The sequence below is a fragment of the Pyrus communis genome, chromosome 16 (assembly GCF_041283825.1).
Source record: "Pyrus communis isolate YQ-2024b chromosome 16, ASM4128382v1, whole genome shotgun sequence".
Lineage (NCBI taxonomy): Eukaryota > Viridiplantae > Streptophyta > Magnoliopsida > Rosales > Rosaceae > Pyrus > Pyrus communis.
Window position 1 is genome coordinate 30,564,099 of NC_142580.1, and position 6,443 is coordinate 30,570,541.

At 40.5% G+C, this 6,443-nt stretch overlaps 1 pseudogene across 1 annotated transcript; it reads right to left on the reverse strand.

The window, feature by feature from the left end:
• Positions 1-1,890: 1,890 nt before the first annotated feature.
• Positions 1,891-3,295, reverse strand: LOC137724269 (protein ACTIVITY OF BC1 COMPLEX KINASE 3, chloroplastic pseudogene; annotated as a pseudogene). Its single transcript, XR_015957487.1, has 3 exons — positions 2,586-3,295; positions 2,479-2,506; positions 1,891-2,302 (listed from the first exon to the last, which is right to left on the reverse strand). The product of XR_015957487.1 is annotated as a protein ACTIVITY OF BC1 COMPLEX KINASE 3, chloroplastic pseudogene (transcript).
• Between the last annotated feature and the right edge of the window lie 3,148 nt (positions 3,296-6,443).

Here is a 6,443-nt window from a genome sequence, read left to right on the forward strand (position 1 = left end):
TAGAACTGATTGCCCAGAACCTTTGCCTGGTTGCTTACCTAGCGTTGCTCTCGAGTGCTCGTCTTCAACTGTTGGTGAGTCTCGAATTCCCTCAGCGAATACTTCAGGACAGGTGGCAGGATGTCAGCTCTTTACACTGAAGCTGACAAGCATGAATGAATCGCTGAGAAGTGATGCTCTGAAAGACCATTTAAAGGCAAAGGGTTGCGCACCACCTCGGCTATGTAAAAAGAAACAAGCAGAGAAGAATGCAGTACAAGGAGCTGGAACAAATCACTGTAGCACGACGCCCTCCCCTGCAGAACTGCATAATCCAGACAGAGGAGTTTAAGTCAAATCCAAGCTCGACATCATTGTTCTGATCAAAGAGCTCGAGAAGCCTCAACAACCCTCCGCTGGCACCGTCACCAAAGAGCAAAGCCTCGCCGTGCGACGCCATTAAATCACCAATACTTCTTCAAAAGCAAAAGTATCTCATATCATGCTTTCTCCATGTCCTTTCCTTTGTCCTTGTTCTTACCTGCAGGGCAACGAGAAAGAGAGCAATCAGTCGGCACATGGAATCAGCTTTCCGATCTAGAACCGACTGCCTGGAACCTATTCCCTGATTGCTTACCTAGCGTTGCTCTTGAGTATTCGTCTTCAATAGTTGATACACTTCCAGAGAAAATACCACATGTGCTTGGAGAACAGCTACGATGAGTGACAATGAAATATCAATCTTGTGGATCGTCAGCAAATGCAACAACTGCACGTGCTAATTCATCCCCTAACCCTCTTCAATATGAATTGGAAAGATTGAACAAAGAAACAGGTCATCACCTCCACCTCATGCTTGCCTGCCATGTGTCTGAATCCTGAAACAGCTCGTGGTCATATTTTCATTCAAGATCAAGCCTCGATGGCCCTTGAAGAAATCACAACTCTGATTCAAAATCAAGTGTTCACCACCCTTGAATCAAATTCAACTCCAAATAAAAGGAGTAAGTTCAGACCTTTGGAGGAGACCAAAAAACAACCTCCAGCCCAGTTCAAGATTAAGCCTGTGGAAAATCAACGATTGGAGGAAACCAGAGAATCTTCCAGTCGAATTCAAGATCAAGCCCCGATGGCCCTTAGATCGACATCTACATTAAGGGACTTCAAAACGCATCTTCTACACCTGACAAGCACATGTATACGACGCGCCTTAAAGTGGGGGCATTTGTAGACACCGAAATTTCAGTGAAATAAATGTTAACCAATGCATTAAAATTACAACATTTATTCATTTCACCTACATCACACGTTCATTTCACCTGCAAACTCCATTCATTTCACCTACATTACACATTTACTTCACCTACCAACTCCACTTATTTCACCTACAACATCCACTCACTTCACCAAAAAAATGGATGGTGGTGATTCACTCTCAAAGCCTATAAATAGGCTTCTCCATCAAGAGAAAAGAGGAGGAATTTACATCACACCAAAACCTTGAAGCTTTGAAACTCTAAAGCTCTCAAGCAAATCCCAAAGGATCAGTAAAACCCTCTTCGTACTTCGTCAAAATCCTCCTTAAAGATCAAGCCCCGACAGCCCTTGAAGAAACTTCCCTCAACCTTCAAGATCAAGGCCTGATGGCCCTTGAAGAAAGTGTTCATCGTTCATCATCTGTTCATCCTAAGATCAAGCCCCAACGGCCCTTTGGATTAACAAAAAATCAACGAACCCATACACGCATTCTTCAAGATCAAGCCCAACAGCCCTTGAAGATCCATTCGTCAACTGTTCAACCCTAGATCAAGCCGCGACGGCCCTTTGGATCAACAGCTCATCCACAAACCTACACCCTACGAAGATAGAATCAGAGGATCAAATTACAAAGAGATTGTAACCCCAAAATCATTAATACAAAATATTATTTTGTACACGTATTCTTGTTTCAGGAAAATTCGTGTTTACACCGATGATATCAAATCTAGCTTCTTCTGGTGTCTCATTCATCATTCCAAAATCAAGAAACGCAAGTTTTCCATCAGGTGTTGCCAAGAGATTACCAGGATGGGGATCTGCATGAAAATATCCATACTCAAGTAGTTGTCTGAGGCTGCACTGTATGCTAGTGTTCAGAAGATCCAATACTTGCAACCCTTGTCTCTCAATTGCAGCTTGCTCGTTTAACTTGACTCCATCCACCCACTCCATTATCAACACTTTTCTGCTGGTATAATCCCAGAAAATGTCTGGGACCATAACCTTTGCCTTGTCAGCATACAATTTCTTAAACCTCCTCGCATTTTGTCCCTCCTGCAGGCACCTGTCAAAATTAACATGGAAACCTAAAAGAATCTTATACAAAATATGAAGTTGTAGAAATTGCGTGTAGTTACATCATGTATTGTAGAGTCAGGAGCAAAGCATTCATACTCTCATGGCAGTTAATGACTAGCAACAAAGGCAAGCATGTCAGTGATTGTCGATGGGAAGACTGACCTGCACACAGTTAAGCTCTTGATAAACTCTGTGTGCAAATTCATCAATAAGTGCTATAACATCAGTGGTTATGACGTCAACATATTTATTTATGAAAAATCCTAGACCTCTTATGAGATAGAAGTCAAGTCCTATAGCTTCTTCAATGCCCGGACGTTGCACCTTGACAACAACAACCTGCCCAGAATACTTGAGATGAGCTTTGTAGACTTGACCTAAACTAGCTGCTACAATTGGGGATGGAGAAATGCATGAGAAAAAGGAGTTGAGTGGCAGTTCCAACTCCCTTTCGATGCAGGAAAATGCTTCTGCATCTGGAAAAGTGGGCAAAGCATCCTGAAGCTCAGAGAGCTCCTCCAGATTCTCATCGATCACGTCATTCCTTTGGTCCACCAACAGCTTTAACCCAAATGAACCCAGCGATATCAGAATTTCAAGAGTCCTCCGAATAACCTTATTTAATTTACCACCAAACAACATAACAGTATACGCTAATTCAATATAAAAAAACCAAACAAACAATAACAACATAATAATTCAATCTTTAACAACAAAAAAAAAACATAATAATTCAATCAAAAACCAAAGAAAGAAAGGAGAAATTGAATAAAAACCTTGACTGGGCGAGAGCCGTACTTGCCCACCAGCAATTCGGGGCTGTAAATGGAAGCATTTGCAGCACGTGCCAGGGCCCTTGCCTCCGCCCGAAGGTCGTCCGTTCGATCACTGCCGCCTCGATAGATCTGCAAGTTCACCGCAGGTATTGCTGGTCTGGCCTCTGAAAGAAGTGATTGCGCCGGTCTTACTCTAACTCTCATGCTACGACTCTTTTTGTAAACAGATGCGGCATCATTTTCCCTTGACACTGCTCTCCAGCCACGGGGTTTAGGGCTGACCCACGGGGCCGCCACAAAGTTAAGGGCTGACCAACGGCGACAATCATAGCTCCTTCTCCTGCTGTGCTCTCTGTACAAGTGCTACTACTATAAGTGCTCAGCTCAGAATGGACCAACAAACCACAAATGCTACTACTTTTTCCATTGGCATTGCTCTAGTCCCAGGCCAGGTAGGGCAATTAATCCTCCTGCAATTTCTCACTTGGACAACTCTTTCCTTCCTATCCAACTCGCATTTATTGTATTTTGTCTTGTTTTTTTTCTAATTTTTTGTTGCAATTAATATTTAGGGTAAAGTACAAAAAATTACCTCAACTATTAGTGTCACGACACTTTCATACTTCATCTTTTAAAATTGACAATGTCATACCTTATCTTACGAATTTGTGCCAATGTTATACCTTCCATTAGCCTGCCGTTAATTTGTCAGTTAAATGCTGAAGTGATTTGATCTAGACCCTACTTTCTATTAAAAAATTAAAAAAATATTAAGAAAAACTAAAAAAAAATCATTTAATATTTTTAAATATTAAAATAATAAAGAAAAGTTTCGTCCCATCCACCCCTCCCCCCTTCTCTCTTTCCCGATCTTCTTCTTCCCTGCGTGATTCAACCAAAAAAAAAAAATAATTGAAAACCCATCAACCCCCAACCCTCCTGAAGTAGTAGAAGAAGAAGAAGAAGCCTTTCGCCGATTCTGATGTGAAATATTCTAACACTCAAATTAAAACCCTATGATTGTAGTATATGAAAGTAAGGATCGTTTTAGGCCGGGGATTAGAAAGGATGCTAATCTACTCAAATTAAACTCTAAAACACTAAATTATACTCAAAAACAGAAAACTAGACTCTAACAACTCAAAACAAACTAAAAAGACTCAAAACAGCACAAAATAATCAAATAGACTCAAACTAGACACTTAAGGATGATTTGGGTGATAAGCTAGCAAGAGGGTCCTTTTCCACACATGACACACTTGCATACAAATTGATTTCTAGTTGCTTTTCCAATAAACCATGAACCTCAACACTCCAGATTAACTGTGAACAGCACTAATTAACCCTCAGATTTTCCTTAAGTCATTGAATTGGATGGAATACGCATCGGCAACCAAATTATTCTTCAATAGTTCCCTACATGAACATCATAATAGAGATACAATCAAAGATCATTAAGCTTTGTGAAAATCATAAGCATTGACAAGGCATTCGTAACTATGAACAACATGATACTCCTGTCAAGAATTTACTTAACATAATCGTGACTAGCAACCTCCACTACTTATAAATATAAGTTCATAACGATTAGGTGAAACTCCCTTATATTTTAGCATCAAATTCATGCATGCAAACTAAGCGGGCCCTCTTAATGAACACACAAGAATAAGTTCTTAATCAAACAGTTAAGTAAATTATATTCACGATTTATGAAATCACAACTGAAAGTAATCAATTCATATTGCAAATATAATCATGGTTTCAAAATCTCCTCTAGCTAAAACGAGTTTAGCTCCTCATGTTGCAAAACAAAGATAATTAAACTTAAACATTAAAAACAAAGATAGAATACACCTAGAAACACTCCAAGTGGCTCCTCCTTCCTTCCTTGCTGCGCATAATGGGGATTTGTGTGAATTTAGGCTCTTGAGGTGTGGTGGATGGTGTGGTGTGAAATTGTGGTAGAGGGTGGTGGTTTATGAGTGCTGCGACATCATCTATTTATAGGGTGAAGGGAAGGCACGAAATTGGGCTGAAAAGGAGAGGAATTAGGACTCCAAATCACCAAAGAACAAGGACACTTTTAATCATATTCCAAGGAGGACAAGGAATGGTCCTTGTGGCAGATTCTAGAACTTCTAGAAAGGTTACATGTGACATAAACTTAGGGCACGAAAATAGGGCTTCTAGAACCTGATATTTAGGTGATTTAATGTGAAAATGAGTCCTCTTTGAAGCTGGAATTAAGGTAGGAAAAGATTAGGATTGACACACCCCGACCGAGATCAGGGCATGCTGGCCGTCACATGAAGGTGACGTAACCATGTGCACAGTGCGGAAGCTAAGAATAATAACAAAAGTACGAAAAAAATAAAAACCAAACCATACACTGAGTAAATAACATACAAGTGCAAGCGTTAGTGTAAAAAACAATATTTAGAGCACGGAAGACCTTGTGCAATTCGGGGAACAAACGCTAAATAAACACACCCAGAGGTGGTCTTACTCTGGTGGTAATCTGTCAGATATGCCAAGAATCCCTCGAGAGCCACCAACAGAGCTATCCAAACTAGAACCTGGAGGGGCGCAAAACAGAAAGCGTGAGTGGGCAAAAACAAAGCTTTTCAAAATCATTTCAATAACAAAAGTTCTAACCCCTCGCCATAAAACCTGTATAGTTTCCCAGAAAATAGAATATACGGAATATATATAAAACATGCTCAGAAATATGCCATGTCGAATGCCTCTAACCAAAATGCAAGTACTCAGGTAATGTCAATCAATGCCATGTAATCTGTCAGCTGGAGTCACCTAACGTGACCTGTATAGCTGAATCTAGAGCTCAAATCCACAACTCACTAACTATACCTGCACACGAGTTGGAACCACCTACAGTGGTCTGTATGACAGGACTGGGTGTAAATAAATACGCTCAAGTGCTACGATCATGTGAAGGTTGGGCGAATAATTGCGGGTCACCTACGAGGCGGAACCACCTATAGTGGTCTGTACGACAAGACTATGCACCTAACTTAGATCCAAGATGAGCATGTGGTGCGGGAGGTGAACATCACGTGAAGGACTGTGCCCTACTCTGGGCGGGAGCACTAACACTGGGGGTGCAGGTTATGAGCTCTCTATGCATCTTAATTCACTACTAAACATAAACATAAACCATAACTTACCTGACACTTACCTGTGCGTCCGCAGCACCAAACATATATATATATATATATATATGCAACTACTAATGCATAATTAAACAGGCAAACATACTACAGAGAAGAATGCATCAAAACCAGTTAATTGGTTTTTCATAATACAATTGTGAAATCAAGAAATCTATATTTT